Source organism: Heteronotia binoei, chromosome 21 (assembly GCF_032191835.1).
Source record: "Heteronotia binoei isolate CCM8104 ecotype False Entrance Well chromosome 21, APGP_CSIRO_Hbin_v1, whole genome shotgun sequence".
NCBI lineage: Eukaryota > Metazoa > Chordata > Lepidosauria > Squamata > Gekkonidae > Heteronotia > Heteronotia binoei.
In genome coordinates this window covers 94,657,913-94,681,217 of record NC_083243.1, presented here as the reverse complement: position 1 = coordinate 94,681,217, position 23,305 = coordinate 94,657,913, and the positions used below count along the sequence as shown (strand labels likewise).

The window sequence follows — 23,305 nt, the reverse complement described above, 5'->3', positions numbered from 1 at the left end:
AACTATGTATTTCAAAATGCTATTAATGGCCTCACTTACAGGATGCATAGGGGTATCCCTCATTGTGTTTTTGATCAAATTCCCTCCTCCCAGAGTATCTACATTTCTGGCCGATGTGTTTGATCTAAAATAAAATGGATTTATGTACTAGATATGTAGATAGTAGATAGGTGGAGTGGCTATTAGCCGCTGTGTAGTGGCTATTAGCCACTCTGTGTGTGTGTATGTATATTTTGGCCACTGTGTGATACAGAGTGTTGGACTGGATGGGCCATTGGCCTGATCCAACATGGCTTCTCTTATGTTCTTATGCATGTCCAAAGCGCAGATCCCTTTTGCTAAAAAAAAGGAGACTGGGAGGATTGCAATGCTGTCTCTGTTATGAGATACAAGAAGGGCGCCCCCTTGCCCAGATTGCCTGGGGGTAAGGGTTGGGTTTATTTATATTTTGATTTATATCCCGCCCTTCCCACCGAAGTGGTTGTCACTAATATGCTGATGACACCCAACTCTATCTACTGATGGATCGCCGGCCTGACTGTGTCCCAGAAAATCTAGATCTGGTACTGCAGGCTGTGGCACGATGGTTCAGACTAAGTAGGTTGAAGCTGAATCCAGCAAAGACAGGTCCTTTGCCTGAGTCGGGGAGGTTTGGGAAGGGAAATCCCCCTACCAGCGTTTAACGGTGCGCCATTGAAAACGGTGCGCAAGGTCAAGAGCTTGGGGGTGCTACTGGAGCCTGCCCTGTCAATGGAGGCCCAGATAGCAGCCACTGCTAAATCCGCTTTTTTTCATCTTAGGTGGGCGAAGCAATTGGTTCCCTTCCTGGACTACGACGACCTGGCAACAGTGATCCATGCAACAGTCACCTTGAGGCTGGACTACTGTAATGCCCTCTACATGGGGCTGCCCCTGTGCCGAACCCAGAAACTACAGCTAGTGCAGAACGCAGCAGCCAGGCTGCTATTGGGGCTCCCTAGATGGGAGCACATACAGCCGGGGGTGCGGGAACTGCACTGGCTGCCAATAGTGTACCGAATTCATTACAAGGTGCTGGTTATGACCTTTAAAGCCCTATATGGCCAAGGACCTGCCTACCTTAGGAACTGTCTCTCCCCATATATTCCCTAGAGGGTACTGTGATCTGGTTCTCAAAATCTATTGGTAATCCCCGGGCTGAGGGAGGCCAAACTGAAAATTACCAGAGAAAGGGCCTTCTCAAATGTAGCCCCCCCACTGGTGAAACCAATTGCCAGAGGAGGTGCGGGCCTTGCGGAGCCTTGCCCAGTTCCGCAGGACCTGCAAGACTACTCTTTTCCAGCTGGCCTATACTTAAGGAATTTACTGTAGAAGGAATACCGTCACCACAGAAAAACTGTAAGATGCGTAACATCAAGATTTTAGCACCAAACTTAGGTGGTTTTAATGTATGACTTATAATATATGATTTATAATATGCATTGTTTTATTGTTGAAGTTTTTATGTTGTGAGCTGCCCTGAATCTGCTTCGGCGGGGAGGGTGGGATATAAATAAAATATTATTAATTAATTAATTAAATTGATTAATTAATTAATTAATTGAAGCGACTGCACGGGGAAGGAAAAAACTAATCTCCCCCATCTTCCTCTCTGATATCTGGCTCTGGTTTACCACTGTATCCCTTCATTGCTCCAGCTCACCTGCCCCTCCTGCTCACTTCTGCCCCAGCACAGGGCAGGCAGAGGGAGATGAGCCAGAACACACAAGAATTACTTTTCTGGGCATCCAGTGATGCTTTGGTCATTTCAGTTAGTAGCATTGCTTCTACTAGGATTTATAATTTTTAGCACTTAAAATTGGTATGTATATTATTTGGTCGTACTCATATTGCTTCCTATACATCTCTTGGGAGTTCTTAAAATATCCAGAATGATAGACTGTTATCTCTGTGTTCAGGCTGCAGATGGGAGCTGAGGTGAAGAGAACCGGCTTCTCTATTTATTATTTATTTATCATATGGCAAAGGTGCTTAATAAATTAATGATCAAGACTAGATTTAACCACAAAGATTGATCTCTTGGGTCTTCACAATAATATTGTAAGGGTAGTCACACCTGCTCCCATTTTGAAATGGGAAACTGCTATAAATTGAGAGACCAAAAGTGGCTCACAAAGACCACACCATGGGATCTTGATAAAGCTGGAATTTAAACACACCTTGAGATTTCTGGCATAAGCAAAATATTTGCTCTGTATCTTTAGCCATTTGTAACCTGCTTAACGATACCAAAAAGGTGTCAAATCCCTATACCTGATTATAATACTTGTCCTCTCTCTGCTCAACTCCTCCCTTTCTGCAGTTTTCTATAAACTGAGGTAAGGGGGGTTATTTATCCTAATGTATCTAAAGAAGTGAGCTCGTTGTCATGAAAACTCATACTGGAATAAATGTTAGTGTTGAATGTCCCACTGGACTTCTTTTTTATATTGGGAAGTGTTCTTTGGATCACAGAAATCAAAGGACCTTTACCTGCAAACAAGCAAACAGCTTGCTTAGATAGTTTGTCAATCTTCCTGAGATAGCCAGCTTGCCACTGATCCTTGCAAGCTGGGAGGGGACCTGCTGCAAAGATTTTTATTAATAATGAATTTTTATGTTACACTCAAGGAAAGGAAACAGAAATCTAGGAAAATGTATGTACATGCAAGTACATTGAATGGTGTGGAGAACTGGGTTGAGGCACACAAATTGACATTTAGGAAGTTTAGAGTCCATACGAGGATAGTCCATGACTCAGACAACAGGACAAGCCATGGGCTCTTTTTTGGTGGTAGTGCCTGGCCAGTCTTCATCCACTGCTTGCAGCTTCCAGGCATTGATCTTGCACTGATATTCAAGATCCAAAGTAACCACAGAGTCTTGTGACAGCATGATGACTAATACATTTATTAAAACATATGCTTCCAGCAGCCACAGCCCACATAATCATATGTCTACATAAGATTAAAACTGTTTTTGAATATATTGGACCAATGGTGCAGATAGCATACTATAGAACTAGAACGCATCCCAAATCAACATTAAAGAATCATGACCAAAGTCCAGTTCCATCATCATCATCATTATTATTTTATTATTAACAAGAACCACGCAGCTATCCCCTGATCTGGTCAAGCAACACCTTCTTCTCCCTCGTCATGCACGCCACGGTGCGGAAATCGAGTTATGTGTATGTCCGTGTGGAAGCGGGTAACATTATGGGGAGGAGTTGGGGAAAGTTCAGGCATGTGACTCTGAGGCTGCTGCTCGCATTACATCATTGCAACTTAAGCCAAGCGGCTCCCCCCGGTCCAGAAGTAAACGCCGCGGGGCTGAATCTGATAGTCTGGTTGTACTCTAAGTCTGCCCCCCCCCCCTTCTTGTTGTGTGACCTTGCTGAGGGCGAGGAGCTCAGTACCGGCGCCGATCGCCGCCTCTCTAAAAGAGGTGGGTCTGGCGGTGTGGCCCTCTCAGTCAAGTCACCTCCCCTTCCGGGGCTGCGGGCATTCCTGGAGTTGCTGTTGCTGACGGGTAACCTCTTTCTTACACGATCTCCCTGGGCAACCTGGGCATTTGGTGGCGTTTACTCGGGAGTCTGCAGCTCACTTTCGTAGGATCTCCCGTATGTTCTCTGTCGTACCTTTCTCATGAATTCCTTCTCCTGAAAACTGGAGGTGCCGGAATAAAAACCACCTGCTGGCGCTGAGTCAACGTACACGTGTATTTGTGTGTATGAATAATAAGGGCGGTAAGAAAGCGGTCTATTCAGGGCCCTTTTCTGATTTCGTCGTTTAAAATCGAAGGTAAAGAGCTGTTGAATTCTGGCTCTGATTCATCCAAATGTGCATCTTCCAAGTTGAGTACTTTTGCTCAGTAGCTGTGACCAGCAGTATCAACTGAAGGACAGGTTAAGAGTGGTGGAAGAGAATATGATTTGTATATGTTATATTAGTGACTGGGAGGACAAAATGTTTTAAAAGATATTCTGGATTATTTTGGAATTAACAATGCATCCTTGCATTTGTGCCTCAAACTGCCTTCCTGTCCACACTTACCTGTGAGTAAGCCCTGTAACAGCACAGTCTGCTGGGAGTAAATGTGGCTGCAATCCTAGGTGCAGTTATTTGGCAATAAGTCTGATTCTGGAACACTTGTTTCTGAATACCTTCACACTGGGCAAGGCTACAAAGCATATCCTTGCCTGTGTAGTCTTCTGTGGTGGTGGTGGAAAATGTCCTCAAGTAATCAAGTCACAACTGACTTTTGGCGATCCCGTAGGTTTTTTTTTTAAATATACATTTTTATTGAAACAAAATACAAAGGGTAAAATCTCCAAAGAAATAAACCCACTTGGGATACCATAGAGTTTTCAAGGCAAGGCAAGAGTTGTTCAAAGGTGGTTTGCCACTGCCTGCTTCTCCATCACCACCCTGGTATTCCTTGTGGAAAGGTTGATATGGGGAAAATGAAAAGTGGGTGTTGCAGAAAAAAATCTTCATCAACTGCATAATTTTGTCATGTGTTCAGAAAGATGATAATTGTAAAAGGATTGGGGCAGGAGATAAGATATGAACATATAAGTATCATAATTGACAATGTACAATTAAAACACTGTGATACATCTGTCGTCATGGAACTAAAAGAATGCACACCTGTTTTAGTTGTCATCTTTGCCACCTCTGTAATATGAGGAGAGAGGGAACAAGTGATGATGATCTTTTGTCCACAATGTTTCCAAACCTGCAACCAGGTCTATGAAGTTATTTGGTGTACTGCACCAACTCTCCTTTAGCCTGGGAAATGGGTGTTCAAATGCCCCTTCAAGCATGAACTCTCTAGATGGCTTTGGTCCAGTCACTACCTTTCTATAATTTGTAACAAAAGAGATTATAGTGCATTATAGTAATTCAGAGTGCTGCAGAAATTAATATGTAAGAGATGGAAGATATTGGTAGAATGACATTTCGGAATAGGTGGCATGGAGATAGTAGCTATACATTTGGTCTTTGTCTTCTAACTTACTGATGGTAGCCAGCCTTTGGGGCTAGGGCAGGGGTGGGGAACACTGGCTCTCCAGATATTTTTTGCCTACAACTCCCATCAGCCCCAGCCATTGGCCATGCTGGCTGGGGCTGATGGGAGTAGTAGGCAAAAAACATCTGGAGAGCCACTATTCCCCACCCCTGGGCTAGTGTATCACAAGTCAAATCCATGCCCTACAATACATATGTCTCTGGAAGGTCAAGGTAATTCTGCCTCCAAGGAGCAGGCAGTAGTGTTTAGAGGAGATGCTCACAGTATATTTTATTTTATTTATTTATTTAAAATCTTTATATGTCAGCTTTCTGCTTGGAAACTTCAGGCCTCCAAGGTGTTTGATAATAAAGAAATGAAGTTGCAATAAACAAAATAAAACCACAAATTAGCAAACATAGATTAAAAAATTAACAGAAGGGGTTTGTAACCATATCAAAAGGATTAGCATTAAAAAGTTATTTGTCTCCTCCCTCGTTTTCCATAAAAAGGAAGTCTTATATTGTCTGAGGAGGGGAGGGGAGGGGAGGAAAGAGGAGAAGAGAAGAGAAGAGAAGAGAAGAGAAGAGAAGAGAAGAGAAGAGAAGAGAAGAGAAGAGAAGAGAAGAGAAGAGAAGAGAAGATGCTATTTGAGTATTCACCATGAAACCATCACAAATACCAGGTAGTGATGAAGAGTGATGCTTTAATGTATGTTTGTAAATTTCTCAGAATCATCAGGGTGATTGTGCTGGAATGAATGCTGGACTAAATTGTTCTTTGATTTGATCTTCATGTCTTTGGCCTGATCTGATTTTCTTTATGTATTTATTCTATTAAGGTAACCATATTTTGAAAAGCAAAAAAGAGGACATATTTCCTGACTGACTGTTTCAAACAAATGATTACTATGACAAATCTAATTTTAAATATCATTACTATTTAAGCTGTGATAATTCCTAGGTAGAAATATTCCTAGCCTTCCAACGCAAAAAGAAAATATTTTCATCAGTTTTTAAAGAAGACCCCAAAAGAGGATAGACACAAAAAAGGACATGTCCTCTAAAAAGAGGACTTCTGGTAACCTTCCCATTTATATCACTAGTGATCAAGACATTCCCTGTACGCATGGTCACCCATAGACCTTAGTAGTGACTATTAGCAAATAGCAATTGTATGATGAAGTGCTAGATTAGGTGATCTGAGCCTTTTAATAGCATTTTAGTAATAACTGCTTTGGAAAAAGTGCAGAAAAGGGCAACTAGAATGATTAAAGGTTTGGAACACTTTCCCTATGAAGAAAGGTTAAAACGCTTGGGGCTCTTTAGCTTGGAGAAACGTCGACTGTGGGGTGACATGATAGAGTTTTACAAGATTATGCATGGGATGGAGAAGGTAGAGAAAGAAATACTTTTCTCCCTTTCTCACAATACAAGAACTCGTGGACATTCAATGAAATTGCTGAGCAGTCGGGTTAAAACGGATAAAAGGAGGTACTTCTTCACCCAAAGGGTGATTAACGTGTGGAATTCACTGCCACAGCAGGTGGTAGCAGCTACAAGCATAGCCAGCTTCAAGAGGGGGTTAGATAAAAATATGGAGCAGAGGTCCATCGGTGGCTATTAGCCACAGTGTGTGTGTGTGTGTGTGTGTGTGTGTATATAAATTTTTTGGCCACTGTGTGACACAGAGTGTTGGACTGGATGGGCCATTGGCCTGATCCAACATGGCTTCTCTTATGTTCTTATGTGGTATCAGAGGGTGTTAATTGCATCTAAATTGCTACCGTAGCTGGACTCTTGAGATTTTGTGTTCTTTGGAGATATTTTATGTAATAAAAAGTGTTCACTTTTCTTTGGAGGAAAACAGTGGCTTCTGGGGGTTTATTTGAGAGGCAGTGTGGTGTAGTGGTCTTGAGTGTCAGAGTAGGATTTGGGAGATCCAGGTTCAAATTCTCACAGTTTCATGGGAGCTCTCTGGATGACTTTGGACCAGTCACATGGTAATGTACCTCACATGGTTGTTGTGAGGTTAGAATGGAAGAGAAGAGTAATGTAAGCCACTTTGGGCCCCTGGTGAGGAGAAAAGTGGGATATAAAATAAGTAAGTAATTAAAAAAAATCATTTGGCATTCTGAAGCTTTCTCTTTATTGCAAATTTTACTGTAGCACAGAGAAACCTCCCCTTATTAAGGTGTTTTTGACAATGATCTAATTAGCCAACTTTACAGATCATATCCTTCTGCCTTTTATGATTCTCCAGGCCACCCTCATGGATGACCAGTGTGATACTAAGTATTGTTATGTTCCAAATTCTGCTCATTAACCAAATTCAAATGGGAAAAATAAGAGAAACTTGCACACAGAATATTGCATTGCTTAATTTTTTGTCAGAACAAATAACAGTTATGCCGTGTACCTGATTTTGCTTTCCATTTTATCTGGATAACCAGTGGTATATGTGAGACCAAATGACAACAGATTGAAGCCATGGCAAAAAATTGAATTATTCTATATTGTGAATTTGACTGAAGTCTGAAGCCGGTTGAAGTCTTGGCTAGTACATAATTTCAATCAGGGCAGGACTTTGGGAAGAACACAGGGACATTCTGAATGTTTGAAGTTATCTGGGAAAAATTCAAGGCTCTTTCTCATCTGGTGGGTGTGCCCTGAGTGCAGCCATGTCACTGGTTGGCCTGGAGCCAAGGGGACTCTGCCTGTCTTGCAGGACTGTTTTCCAGCAGGTCATTTTGTAATGATGTCAAATGCGAGAAGGGAACGAGACTTGGCAGGGCAAAGTCTGCAGAAAGTTCAGCCGGATGCTTAGATCCATGTCACAGAAGGAATTCCATGTACACACATTCTCTGCTGTTGTGGATGTCTGCATGCATTCTTGTATGCTCCCCGCTGTTTTTCCCAGTATGGCCCTCTTTTAATATTTATCTTCATTTTAACTCATTAGCTTAAAAACCCCTAATGATCTCAATTCTTTTGTGAATCGGAGCAGCCAGAATATTCTTTTTGATGCCACAGCTCTTCAGTGTACTATCAAATTGATTGATTACGGTTGCTATAGTTAGGCATAAGCTAGACAAATTAACTAACAGAGCACTGGGGGTATGGAAGAAACCTGTCTAGCTTGCCCACTCCTCCCCCTCCCCCGCTGTAGATCAGGAACCTACATAAGCTAGGCATTAGTTGACTGATACTTATAATCTACATTATTATGTTTTACAAACAGTGGGCATGATATCCTATGCCAGAGGCTATTTTTTGTAATGTGACGGATGCAGCACATTGAATGTTGTAACCTATTTTTTTTTTCTAATATGGCCTGCAGTGCAGACACGACAATATTTCATGTCTTTGGCTTCTGACTACCTTTGCAATTGCTCTGTTCAGCAATCATCCATGAAAATGAGGACATGAAGAAGAATGTCTGTTACACTTAGCAAGTTTATAAGGTGATCAGCGGGATATCTAAGGTGGGTGTGGGCAGAAAGTTGACTGTAATCCACCAGTGTACCAATGGCTAGGGTTTGGACACTCTTGGAGATTTGGGGGTTGGAGTCTGGGAAGGGGAGAGACTTTAGTGGAGTATAATACCATATAGAGTCTCCCTTCCAAAGTGACTGTTTTCTCCAGGGGACTGATTTCTGCCACCTAGAAATCAGTTGTAATCCCGGGTGATCTCCAACAATCACCCGGAAATTGGTAGCCCCAATAGACTACCTAGCAGCTGCTGATTACAGGGACTTTTTGTTTTAACTCTTCAGTTTAGAAACTCCAGCAGAAAATGCTTGGGTCAGGAAGTGATCCATAGAGCGAATCCCTGCCTAAAAACTCTTTGACCACTGTTCAAGACCTGAGATCTGACAATGCGGTGTTTTTTATCACTTCCAAGAATACCATAATCTGTGGGAGTTGCTGTAGCCCAACCCTGTAGTACATTTAGTCAGGGGTCATTTTGTAGAAAAAGAGGTGCTGGAGCTCATTAGCACAACTCATTAGCATAACTCATTTGCATATGCCACACACCCCTGACATCACTGGAAGGTGTACTAAATTCTGTCAGCTCAGCATCTACCCTAAAATGCTTCTTGAATTATAATTGTTATAATAAAACCTTACTCCCATCGTATTTGTTTAATTACTTTCTCCTATGCGGCCACAGTGGCATGATGAAGATTTCCATCTCTCTATTTTATACGTTTTGGTTATTTTCACATTTTTTTGTGGGGAAAAATATTAGAAAGTTTGTAAAATCTTAGTGTTCAGCAAAATTTTCATGGGGGGGGGAGGTTGAACAATGAAGCCCAGAAGCAAGTTTTTTTTGGGGGGGGGGCATAAAAAAGAAAGAGCAGAATAAAATTTAGAAATTCAAGAGCTCTGTTCCTGTGAGCTCCTGCCCAAAATGAGGCCTGCATTTAGCATACATAAAGTCCCCAGGTTGGCATATCCAGTTGAAGGACCTCAGTGAACAAATTTTGGGAAATAAGTTGCTGTTGACAAAGTAGACAATTCTTAGCTAGGGAGACCAATGGTCCAATAATATAAAGCAGTTTCTTATGTTCATACACTTGTTCCTTAGAATTGTTCCTCATCAGTGAAGAGTATATGAACATATAATTGCCAAGGATTATCTCTGAGTCACTCTTCTCTCCCTCCCCCACCCCAATTATTTTAGTGGAGATGTGGGCAGTAAAGTTAATACCAGCTTTGAAATCTTGTGCAGTGGTATTTTGGTGGTTTCTTTTTGCTTTTTATTAGCTTATAGAAAGACAAGGCTTTCAAACATTCTTTTCTTTGGGTGTGGACAAATTTGGTATCCCTAACAAATAGAACTATCTTCAGCAGCAAGCAATCTATCCTAAAATAATCTTGAAGATAGGAATTACAACATTTAACTTTGTTTATTAACCTATGATACCTTGGAGCCTGCATGTGCATTTTGATGTTAACCTTTAGTTGCTGTTCTTTGATCTTCTAGGGAGCTGAAAGCCTAATGAGAGGGCTGACCTGGCATACATCACTGAGACTTGGCTGGGGGAGTAGGAAGTTGTTAACCTCTCCCAATAGTGCCCTAGGTGATACAACAGCATAGTGTCAAGCATGGAAGATTCAGATAACCAAGTAATTGTTTAATACAAAGTCTCAGTTTATTGATAATCTATTATTGCTTCATGGTGGAACACCTTGAAAGTGATACTAGTTACAGTGTAGCAAGATGCTTTAAGGGTTACATCAAAGCATATAGGAGTGATAGTCTAAAGACATAACAAGGATGTATGAATTACTACAAATATGCAACTCACTATCTTTGCAGTTGAAACATCCCTCGGTCTCATACATTCCTGTTACAGTTGATAGTTACTGCATGTGAAGCTTTTCCGGGAGGCACCTCTCATCAAAGCCAGGCATTCCTACATTTGTTACTCAAAGGTAGGAAAAGGAAAAGGGAGGTGAGAACAGAGGGGGGTTATGTAGCTTTGATATGCAATTACAGGGGACATACTGCCCCCCCTAAGATCTTCTTTGGGGTTTGTCTGGATGCAGTAGGTAGAACTTTTTTTATTAAACTGGGTGCTCATACATTTGATGCTTCTACCCATTCATCGTGACTAGGGGGAAAGTGCTTCCACTTGATTAGATAGTATAGCATCCCCCTCTTCAATCTTGCATCCAGTATCTCTTGCACCTCATGGTGACTCTGACCCCCAATTTGGATAGGTTGTGGAGCTGGTGATCGAGGATGCCAGGTTGTAGCCCCAGAGTCCCAGCGTAATAGACTGCAATGAAAGACAGGGTGAATTTTACTAAACAGTTTTGGTAACTGTAATTCCACTGTCACTTTATTTATGATTCTCTTTATTTTGAATGGTCCTAAGAACTTGTAAGCCAGTTTTTTGGATGCCTGGGGTAGTGGTAGGTTTTTAGTTGATAAGAACACAGTCTTTCCTACTTTGAAATCCCAGACTGGAGTGTGCTTCTTATTGCTTCCTGCCAGAAGTTGGCAACGAACTGTGGGCCTCTGTCACTAATGATCTTATCTGGGAAGGAGTGTAGTTTAACTACATGTTGGAAGAACAAATATGCTAATTTCTTGGCATTGGGCAGTTTGGCGCAGGGTATGAAGTGGGCTTGTTTTGAGAATGTATCTACTACCACCAATATCACCGTTTTTCCTTGGGACATAGGCAGTTCTACGATAAAGTCCATGGAGACTACTGACCACGGCCTTCCTGCTGTTTCTAAGGGTTGTAATAGTCCTGGGGGTTTCCCTCCCCTTTTTTTCGCCATGATGCACACAGGGCAGGTGGACACATATTCGGAAATGTCTTTTTTCATCTGTGGCCACCAAAATTGTCTATTAACTAAATGCAGGGTTTTCACATAACCGAAGTGCCCAGAAATTTTACTGTTGTGGCAAAGCTGTAATACTTTTCTTCGGAGGGTCTCCGGTATGTAGAGCTTTCCTTTGCGATACCAAAAGCCTCATTCCCCCTTTCTGACTCCCTCCGGCTTAGAGTTTCCCTCTTTCTCTACTTTTTTAAATCAGTCGTTCTCCTCCCCAATTTTCCCCAATGTCACTTTTTTTTGTTTTTGATCTGGTAGTGACCATTCCGACTAAGTGATCGGGTGATATGATTGAATCTATCACTTCTTCCTTCTGACTATTGTGTTGGGGGAGTCTGGACAGAGCGTTGGGCAAGAAATTTTTTGACCCTGGGATGTGCTTCAGGGTGAAGTCGAATTTGGTGAAGAAGCCCGCCCACCGAATTTGTTTTTCAGTCAACTTTCTACTCCCCGTAAGGGCCTCTAGGTTTTTATGACCTGTCCAAATCTCAAATGGAACTCTGGCTCCCTCTAGCCAGGATCTCCAGTTTTTTAAGGCAAAAGTTACAGTGAATGCCTCTTTGTCCCACACAGACCAATTCCGCTGTTCTTGGAAGAATTTTTTTGGAGATGTAAGCACAGGGGCATAATCTCCCTTCGTTATCAGCTTGCTTTAATATTGCTCCTACAGCCACATCGGAGGCGTCATACTGGACCACAAAAGGTCGCAGTTCGTCTGGGTGACTGAGAATGGGTTCACTAGTGAAAAGTCTTTTTAATTTGCTGAATGCCTCCTGACATTTGGGAGTCCACGCTAATTTTGCCCCCAGTCTTTTTGCTTCTGGACCTTTTCCTTTTGTTTTAAGCAAGTCCGTTAGTAGCAGCAAGGTGTGCGCAAAGCCCTGAATGAAATTACGGTAAAAATTCACAAATCCGAGGAACAATTGGAGCTGTCTATGTGTCCTCGGGGGTTCCCAGTCTAGTACTGCTTGTTTTTTGGCTGGGTCCATGGGAAAGAAAGTCTAAAGGAAAGAACAATAATTAAAACTTAATACTGAATGTAGATCACATGCTTGACACATAGGCCTGGTGGGCAAGAAGCCAATGTTGCTGTCTATAAAGATTCTATTCCCCTAGCATGTTGCCCCATCCAGAACATGCCCAGTTTTTGTACCTAATGTTGGGATTGAGAGACAGGGTTGGATAGGGTTGCCAGGTCTAAAGCCAGTGAGGGACTTACTGGGATGATCTTGGACTTACTGGGATGCTCTAGGTGATGTAGGCATATCAGGGGTGACACTCTGGTTTTGGGGCAAAACTCTATGGCTTGAAGCTAATTCTACCATAGAGTTTTGCCCCAAAATCAGAGCTTCGCCCCCTGACATCATTGATGTGCCTACATCACTTCTGGGTGACGTAGGCACATTGCATTTTGGGTGATAACTCTCCCCTGCCAGCCAGCTGGCCAGCACCAAAGGGGATTGCTGGAAACTGGCGGATCCCCCACATACCGGGGGACCTGGCAATCCTAGGATTGGGATTCTATTAGTGTACTGCCATTCCTGCTACCTAACAATCTCTGTACCTGAGCTGGTCTCTGGGGTGGTATTGAGGACCCCTAGACTGGTTCATGCTTAGGCTGTCTTGTCAGGAGCTGCTCAGAATTTCATGGCCTCTATAACAATAATGGGCCTGTTTCAAGTAATAAATAGTCCTACACATAATGCAGGTCGCACTTTTGATATAATATTTTGGTCTTGGCAAGAGGAATGTGATCTGAGAGTGGAATATCAGCTGGCTGGTGGACTTGCTGGCCACAAAAGGAGGCGTAGGCCTGTCTCACTAGCAATGTGGTGCACATTGGAAGTGTCATCATCACATTGCTGGCAACACAGGGATGCTCTGGTATTTGTGGAAAAACTCTATAGTAAAATGACTTCTATCATAGAATTTTTGCTCAAATATCATTTGTCTCCCTGTGGTTTCAGTGACATGATGACATCACTTCCGATGTATGCCAGAACTGATGTCACTATCACCAGCAATGCTGACCTAACCCTCTCTATGGTCCTGATAAGCTCTCCTAGCCAACAGGGGTAGCTGGCAATCTTATGATTTAGTGAGGGATTGTTGATAGGGTTGCCAGGTCTGACTCAAGAAATATCTGGGTACTTTGGAGGTGGAGCTGGGAGCAAGGGTGTGACAAGCACAATTGAACTCTGAATGCCTTTCCTCCATTTGGAAATAATGAAGGATAGGGGCACCTTCTTTTGCGGCTGCTTTGAAGGGTGGATTCTATGGCATTGTATCATGCTGGGGCCCCTCTCCTTCCCTCCTCTCCCCAAAGCCCACCATCTCCCGGATCCACCCCCAAAGTCTCCAGGTATTTTCCAACACAGGCCTGGCAACCCTAGGTGGTCAGAGGCTTGACAGGGTCTGGCCTGAAGTAGGAAGTAAGAATATTAGAGAAGCCATGTTGGATCAGGCCAATGGCCCATCCAGTCCAACACTCTGTGTCACACAGTGGCCAATATATGTGTGTATACACACACACACACACACACATATATATATATACTGTGGCTAATAGCCACTGATGGACCTCTGCTCTATATTGTTATCCAATCTCCTCTTAAAGCTGGCTATGCTTGTAGTCGCCACTACCTCCTGTGGCAGTGAATTCCACATGTTAATCTCCCTTTGGGTGAAGAAGTACTTCCTTTTATCTGTTTTAACCTGACTGCTCAGCAATTTCATCGAATGCCCACGAGTTCTTTTATTGTGAGAAAGGGAGAAAAGTACTTATTTCTCTACTTGGTGTAGTGGTTAAGTGTGCGGACTCTTATCTGGGAAAACCGGGTTTGATTCCCCACTCCTCCACTTGCACCTGCTAGCATGGCCTTGGGTCAGCCATAGCCCTGGCAGAGGTTGTCCTTGAAAGGGCAGCTGCTGTGAGAGCCCTCTCCAGCCCCACCCACCTCACAGGGTGTCTGTTGTGGGGGAGGAAGGTAAAGGAGATTGTGAGCCGCTCTGAGACTCTTTGGTGTGGAGGGCGGGATATAAATCCAATATCTTCTTCTTCTTTCTCCATCCCATGCGTAATCTAGTAAACCTCTTTCATGTCACCCCGCAGTCGATGTTTCTCCAAGCTAAAGAGCCCCAAGCGTTTTAACCTTTCTTCATAGGAAAATTGTTCCAAACCTTTAATCATTCTAGTTACCCTTTTCTGGACTTTTTCCAATGCTATAATATTCTTTTTTGAGGTGCGGTAACCAGAATTGTACACAGTATTCCAAATGAGACCGCACCATCGATTTATACAGGGGCATTATGATACTGGCTGATTTGTTTTCAATTCCCTTCCTAATAATTCCCAGCATGGCGTGAACCGCTTTGTGGCTTGCTGTGTCTGTTTGAGGTAGTTAATGCTTCCTTCAGGCATTTGGTGGTCACCCCAACCTTAAAGCAGACTGTCATTAAGGTTGCCAGATACACCTTGGCTGATGGCAGAGGATGGGAGGATAGGGTTGCCAGATTCAGATTTGAGAAATGCTGGAAATTTGGGGGTGGAGTCTGGGGAGGACAGTGGGGTGCAATTCCATAGTCCACCCTCCAAAGCATTCATTTTATTCAGAGGAACTGATCTCTGTAGTCTGGAGATGAGCTTTCATACCTGGAGGCTGGCATCCTTGTGGTTCATCCACTTCTAAAGAAATCTACCTTTGATCCAGGAGATCTCAGTAGTTATTGATCAATCTGAAATGTTCCATTCTTAAGTAAGGTCATTGAACGGCTGGTAGTTGGACAGCTCCAAGTTTTCCTGGATAAAGCACATTGTTTAGACCCCTCCCAGTCTGGGTTTAGGCCTGGTTATGGGACTGAAACAGCCTTGGTTGCCCTGGCGGATGACTTGTGCTGGGAGATGGACAGAGGAAGCGCAAATCTGTTGATTCTCCTCCCTTTTCTGCACCTCAGTGTTGCTGCTGTTTCCCAGTGAGTTGAATCCCCAGCTGATGCTCCAACTTCGCAGCACTCCTTCTGCAAAAGGGGTGGGGTGATCCTGGATTTGGTCCTAAGCAATATTCCCTCTAAACTGTGGAGTCTTGTGAGGAGAAATTCTACTTTGTGAGCTACTGGCATTAAAATTGTGAGCTGCTGTCATTAAATGTTGTGAGCTACTGTATAAATTAGTTTGCTCTGGGCCATTTTTTGTGAGCTAAGACAAAAATGTGTGAGCTGGAGGCTAAAAAACTGAGCTAGCTCACAGTAACTCAGCTTAAAGGTAACACTGGTCCTAAGTAATGCACAAGACCTGGTGAGAGATGTAAAAGTGATTGCACCGCTTGAGAACAGTGACCATAATGTTATTGATTTCACCATTTGTATAAATAGGGAGTTGCCCTAAAAGACCAACACAACCACTGTTAACTTTAACTTCACATGAGGAGGCATGTGAAGAGGAAACTGAAAGGAAAGGTAAATAGAGTCAAAACCGTTGGGGAAGCTTGGAGGCTATTTAAAACTACAATCCTAGAAGCTCAGATAAAATATATACCACAAGTTAGGAAAGCACAAATAGATATAAGGAAAAGGCTGCATGGTTAACAAACAAAGTAATGGAAGCTGTAAAAGGTAAGAAGAATTCCTTTAAGTGACGGAAAGCTAGTCCAAGTGAGGTTAATAAAAGGGAACACAGGCTGTGGCAAATCAAATGCAAGACTGTGATCAGGCTGGCAAAAAGGGACTTTGAGGAGCATATTGCAGAAAACATAAAGACCAACAATAAAAATTTCTTCAAATATATTAGAAGTAGGAAACCAGGCAGGGAGGCAGTGGGGTCCTTGGATGATCAAGGGGCAGGGCTTTTTTTGAGCAGGAACTCACAGTAACACAGTTCTGGCTGGCTTGGCATCAGGGGTTGTGGCCTAATATGCAAATGAGACCTTCTGGGCTTTTTCTACAGAAAAGCCCTGTGTGAAGCAATGGTGACATTAGGTGTTGTGGCCTAATATGCAAATGGGTTCCTGCTGGGCTTTTTCTACAAAAACAGCCCTGCCAAGGGGTAAAAGGATTACTGAAGGAGGATAGGGAAATGGCTGAGAAGCTGACTGCATTTTTTGTGTCCGTCTTCTCTGTGGAAGATGAGAAGTGTTTGCCCATTCCAGAACCGCTTATTTTGGAAGGGGTGTTGAAAAACCTGAGTCAGATTGAGGTGACGAGAGAGGAGGTCCTACAACTGATAGACCAATTAAAAACTAATAAGTCACCAGGCCCAGATGGCATACATCCAAGAGTTCTGAAAGCGCTCAAAGGTGAACTTATGGATCTCCTGACAAAAATATGTAATCTTTCATTGAAATCTGCCTCTGTTCCTGAGGACTGGAAGGTAGCAAATGTCACCCTTATCTTTAAAAAGAGTTCCAGAGGAGATCTGAGAAATTACAGGCCAGTCAGTCTGACTTCAATACCAGGAAAGTTGGTAGAAACCATTATCAAAGAGAGAATGAATAGGCACATTGATGAACACAAGTTATTGAGGAATACTCAGCATGCGTTCTGTAAGGGAAGATCTTGCCTCACTAACCTATTTGAGTTCTTTGAGGGGGTGAACAAACATGTGGACAAAGGGGACCCAATAGATGTTGTTTACCTTGACTTCCAGAAAGCTTTTCATAAAGTTCCTCATCAAAGGCTCCTTAGTAAGCTCGAGAGTCATGAGTAAAAGGACAAGTCCTCTTGTGGATCAAAAACTGGCTAATTAATAGGAAACAGAGAGTGAGTACAAATGGGCAATTTTCGCAGTGGAAGATGGTAAGTAGTGGGGTGCCGCAGGGCTCAGTACTGGGTCCCATGCTCTTTAACTTGTTCATTAATGATTTGGAGTTGGGAGTAAGCAGTGAAGTGGCTAAGTTTGCGTATGACACTAAATTGTTCAGGGTGGTGAAAACCAGAGAGGATTGTGAGGCACTCCAAAGGGATCTGTCGAGGCTGGATGAGTGGGTGTCAGCGTGGCAGATGAGGTTCAGTGTGGCCAAGTGCAAAGTAATGCACATTGGTGCCAAATATCCTAGCTATAAATACAAGTTGATGGGGTGTGAACTGGCAGAGACTGACAAAGAGAGAGATCTTGGGGTCGTGGTAGATTACTCACTGAAAATGTCAAGACAGTGTATGATTGCAATAAAAACCACCAATGCCATGCTGGGAATTATTAGGAAGGGAATTGAAAACAAATCTGCCAGTATCATAATGCCCCTGTATAAATCGATGGTGCGGCCTCATTTGAGTACACTTCTGGTCACCGCACCTCAAAAAAGATATAGCAGTGGAAAAAGTGCAGAAAAGGGGAACTAGAATGATTAAAGGGTCGGAACACTTTCCCTATGAAGAAAGGTTAAAATACTTGGGGCTCTTTAGCTTGGAGATATGTTGACTGACGGGTGACATTGTAGAGGTTTACAAGATTATGCATAGGATAGAGAAGTTTGAGAAAGAAGTACTTTTCTCCCTTTCTCACAATACGAGAACTCACAGACATTCAATGAAATTGCTGAGCAGTCAGGTTAAAACGGATAAAAGGAAGTACTTCTTCACCCAAAGGGTGATTAACATGTGGAATTCACTGCCACAGGAGGTGGTGGCGTAGACAACTTCAAGAGGGGAATGGATAAGCATATGGAGCAGAGGTCTATCAGTGGCTATTAGCTTATTGTTGGAACTCTCTGTCTGGGGCAGTGATGCTCTGTATTCTTGTGCTTGGGATGGGCACAGTGGAAGGGCTTCTAGCCCCACTGGTGGACCTCTTGATGACACTTGGTTTTTTTGGCCACTGTGTGACACAGAGTGTTGGACTGGATGGCCCATTGGCCTGATCCAACATAGCTTCTCTTATGTTCTTATTTTGAGGGACTTTTTCTTGAATTCAGATCCAACCATCTCCTTGTGTTGTACACTTCACTTCCTTTGAAAAGGGATTGTGTGGCCATGTTGTCATTTGCTGGCCAGGGAGGCACATACGGGGATGGGAAGGGGGTGCCCCCCCGCGGCCAGGTGGCACCCTAGGCAGCCGCCTACCTGACCTTCTCCCATATGCTGGCTGTGGTATATACAGTAGTGTTATAACATTATGCCATTGTAAAAAGGCTGAATATATTCTGGGAACACCATGTTTGCTGTCATTTCAAAGATCTCTTGCTCCTCCTTAGTTGCCAACTAAGGAAATGGTTGGTGATCATCAAACTGGATACACCATTTCATAACTGTATTATTCAGTTATTATGAAGCTTGCCAAATGTGTCCTGACATACTTCATTAGTGGCGGAACCTCCCTATTTTGCATATGTAGTATAGTTATAACAACATAACATTGTAAAAAATAAAACACACTATGGGAGCTATAGGGGAAGAGAATGGGAAGGAGGAGAATGAAGAAATAATACAAGTGTGTGGCATCAAAAAATTGAAAAGAAACCACCCAAAAAAGAAAAGAAAAGAAAGGAACAGAGAAGGCTGCACAAAACCTCATTGCCCATTTTGTCCCAATGTTGTAACATTGCTATATTATAATTGAAAAAAAATCTCATTACACTTAAAAATTAGTGGATTGCTGAGGGAAAAACCTGGTGTGCTCAGAGGAGTGACATTAGTCTCCTGCTTACCTGCTTCGGTGGGCATCGCGTTCTCTTAATAGAGAGCAGGAAGAGGCTTCGCTCCCACTCCCTTCTGGAACAAGAAGGGAAGGGTGAGCAAAGCCTCTTCCTGCTCTCTATTAAGACAGTATGCTCTATTGAGATGCCTGCTGAAGCCAGTAAGCAGGAGGCTGGCGTTGCTCCTCTGAGCATGCTAGGGTGTGTGTGTGGAATGCATCGTTGAGGAGAGGGGGCGTCCTGAGGGTGCTCCTGTGGAAGGGGGCAGCGGGCAGTCAATCCACCTGAGGCGCCACGCACCCTAGGGCCAGCCCTGCAGATAGGTGGGGCTGAGAGAGCTCTGTCAAGAACTGCTCTTGAGGGAACAACTCTGGGAGAACTGTGACTGACCCAAGGTTATATCAGCAGCTGCATGTGGAGGAGTGAGAAATCAAACCCGATTCTCCCAGATTAAAGTCCACACTCTTAACTGCTACACCAAACTGGCTCTGGAATAGGATGCACAAATCAGGGTGCTGGTGTTGACCTTCAAATCCTTATATGTTTTGGGACCAATATATACCTAATCCCTTATGAACTTGCCCAAGCACTATGGTTATCTTTTGGTTGTGGCACCAAAGCTCTGGAACTCTCTCCCTAGGAAGGTTCATCTTTCCCCCTTTTTTGCCATCTTCTGCCAGGGGGAGAAAACTTTTTTGCTAAGTTCTTTTCCTCAACAATTCCTCCTTCCTAACTAATGTATTATATGTTTTATATGTATTTTAACTCTGTTTTGTGTACACTTTAACCATATATGTTTGGGAGGGGTTCATTTTAATGTTTGTAAAGTGTAATATCATGCATGTTTTGAAACAATTTGTTGCCTTGGTAACTCTTGAAGGGATGGAAAGGCATAGGCTTCCCAAACCTCCCGCCCTGGCGGGGGACCCCAGGATTTCCAGCCTCTTCCCCCGCTCCCCAAAAAAACGGAAGCGGGGGGAGGGGGGAAACGGCGCCAAGGAGCGTGGCCTGGTGAGTGGCAGGGGCGGCGGGACCGTGGCGTTTGTCCCGGGCTGACCGCCCTCTGGCCGCTTTTGGCCTTGCTCCCTCGGGTGTCGGCCCACAGAATTGCAGCGCCTGCCTCGGATGCGGTACTTCGACTCGCGCATATTAGCATCAGGGCAGAGTAGGCATGTGCAGAACCCAGAGCGCGAGAAAAAAAACCTTCCGCATGCGCAAAGGAGAATGAGTTGTCTCCTAGAAGGGCTGTTGTTTTCTTTCGGGTCCTCTTTCCGGCTTCCAGTCTGTTGGTGTTTCTGGCCCGGCCTGGTACAGCCTGGGGATGTTGCGGCGGGCCTTAAGGCGGTTGCGGGGGGAGCTGCGTGGGCAGGCGCTGCCGGAGGCCGAGGAGGAGGAAGAAGAGGAGGAGGAGTAGCAGCAGCTCTTGGCGTGGTCTGGGCAGGATGGAGTGAGCGGCAGGCGGAGGAAGTCCCGGCAAGAGGCGGCAGGGCACGTCGCCAACCTCGTCGAGCTGGTGAGAGGCCCAGGAGGGCTCGGCATCCCCGGCAAACATTTGTGTGGATATCGCTTGCGCTGCTTCCTCAGAAACGTCCTTGGGGCAGCTTGCGATGTGACAGAATAGAACAGAGGTGGCCAAACTTGCTTAACGTGGCTATTAGCCACAATATATGTGTGTGTGTGTATATGCGTGTATATGTATGTTTGTATGTGTATGCGTGTATGTGTTTGTATATGTGTGTGTGTGTGTGTGTATATATACACACACACACACACACATATTGGCCACTGTGTGACACAGAGTGTTGGACTGGATGGACCATTGGCCTGATCCAACATGGCTTCTCTTATGTTCTTATGTCCCCCCCCCCCTTTGGCAGCTCCCGCGGGGAGGAGGGGACGTCTGGGCCGGGCTTGGCTCCGAGCCCCCTTCGGCCGCGGCTGACCGGGCCGCCCCCTTTCTAAAGTTGGTCCCATCCCCGGCGGGACGGCAAGAGCTGCTATGCTGGCTGGCTGGGCTGGGCTGGCCCCCCGAGGGGCTGGGCGGGCGGGTAGCCAATGACTGGTAGCAGCAGCCGGCCCGGGGCTGGGGTGGGGGGGATGCGGGCAGTGTGTGTCGTGGCGCTGCCAGAGAGAACAAGGCCCGGTGAGTGGCAGGGGCAGCGGGGCGCTGTGGGGCGGCAGGCTGGCTGGCGGGGCTGGCCGCTTTTGGCCTTGCTCCCCCCCCTCCGGTGGCTCCCGCTGGGAGGGGGCGTCTGGGCCGGGCTGGGCTCCGAGCCCCCTTCGGCCAGAACTCCCTTCGGAGTTCAGTTATGCTTGTCACACCCTTGCTCCTGGCTCCGCCCCTAATGTCTCCTGGCTCCACCCCCAAAGTCTCCTGGCTCCACCCCCAAAGTCCCCAGATATTTCTTGAATTAGACTTGGCAACCCTAGAAAGGCAGGATGGAAATTAAGTAAATAAATACATAAATAATAATAACTCTGAACTGGGTCTAGAAAAGGAAATCTAGATAACAGAAAAATTCTACCAGTAAGCTACTACAGGTTGATATAAACACTGTACTTACTGTGTTCTTGACTGGTGGTGAGATGTCTGACAACAGTATTTCCTATCATTGTTGCAAATGGTAATCTGCATTGCATGATATAAAAGATAAAAAACCCCTTTTCCTGGCACTCTGGCAGTTTCTTATCCCAAAGGATACTGTAGAAACTGGTACATCAAAGGAACCATAGACACAGACTGGTAGATAGGCCTTGTCAGGGGTTGTTTTGTAGAAAAATTGGTGGTGAAGCTGGAGCTCATCCAGGGATTGTTATGCAGCTGCACCTACTATTCAATGGGCAAAGTGGAAAGGAGGAGGTGGAACTCTCAAAAAGGTTCAGGAGCTGTGCTCCTGTGAGCTCCCGCTGAATCTGAGGCCTGGGCCTTGTATTTTCAGACGGTTTGGATTTAGAACCTTGTGGCAAGTTGATCCTGAAAACCTCCTTCCAGGGGAGTATAATGAAAATGTTCAGAATATTACAGACCAAAAAGAACATGCATTATGAAACTGTTGAGTTGGTGGGCTCCTGAGTTAGCAAGCTACCATTGCAACACACCACAAATACATGTGTTAAGTCTTATAAATGAACAAATATGTCACATAAGAAGCCCTCACTGTTGCCTGTGTTGTCTAGACTGAACCTCAATCATTCTCATACAAAGTGGAGGTGAATAGCAACAATGAAATATTGAAACTAAGTTGTACCAAGATAAATCAGATAAAAGTGGAGAGTAACAACTAAAATGAGTTGAAAGCATAGAGCTGATATGGATCACTATTCTGCTTTTAGCCATTTTTCCCCTAAAATTATTTTTGGTGCTACTGAAAGTTTCCTGCTGGATCAGAATAAAGACCTAACTTTCTCTCTCTAGTCTATCCATGGAAATCCCTTCTGTCTCAGCCTGAATGTGGGAACATTTAATGGTGGTGCTCTCTATTTGGGGTGGCCTTCTGGAATAAGTCAGGAAGCTCCCATCTTGGTAAGCTTTAGAAGGGCCTTTTGAGGAGTCTAATTTGTGCAGCCTGTGGCTATTCAGGTTGATGTTGTGGTTGTGATCTTACTTTTTGTGGTGTGTTTTGAATTTGTGCTGCCCCCCCCCCCCCCCATTACATGCTGATGTAAGCTAGGGCTGCCAGCCTCCAGGTGAGGCCTGGAGATCTCCTGTTTTTACAGCTGATCTCCAGCTGATAGAGATCAGCTCCCCTGGAGAAAATGGCTGCTCAGGAAGATGGACTCTATGCTGAAGCCCCTCTCCTCCCTAAACCCCGCCCTCTCCTGGATCTACCCCCCCCCCCCGAGTCTCCAGGTATTTTCTAACCCAGACCTGGCAACCCTGTGTAAGCCACCTTGAAGTCCCTTTCCTGAGGGGGCGGGGGCAGAATATAGATATTTTAATGAGCAGCTCAGGATTCCGTTTCCAACAACTGACTCTCAAATATCTTTGAAAAATCTGCAAGGAAGACGTTAAGGCAACAGCCCTCTCTTGTTTGCCCCCCAGTATCTGGTATTAGAGAGGTTTGCTGCCTTTGAACGTGGAGGTTCTGTTTAGCTTTCATGGCTGATAGTCACTGATACACATGTCCTCCATGATCAGAGAGTCACACATCATAGTCAGCTTTAAGGCTCTACAGCTGCTTTTTGGGCTTGAATGCTTGATGTCTTTTTTGCTCTTGCTACACCTGGTATTTTGATAATGCTTAATCTCTTGTTTGTAGTTTTAATAAGAAGCTGGCACATTGCACTGCT

General features: G+C 44.3%; 1 protein-coding gene across 1 annotated transcript in view; it reads left to right on the top strand.

Annotated features, from left to right (window-relative positions):
* The first annotated feature begins 3,445 nt into the window (after positions 1–3,445).
* The window catches only part of NR1H3 (nuclear receptor subfamily 1 group H member 3), a 92,838-nt gene continuing 72,978 nt past the window's right edge, over positions 3,446–23,305 (top strand). The window contains exon 1 of the mRNA XM_060261683.1: positions 3,446–3,552. The gene's annotated coding sequence lies outside the window, so the exon portion shown is untranslated. The remainder of the gene's footprint in view (positions 3,553–23,305) is intronic.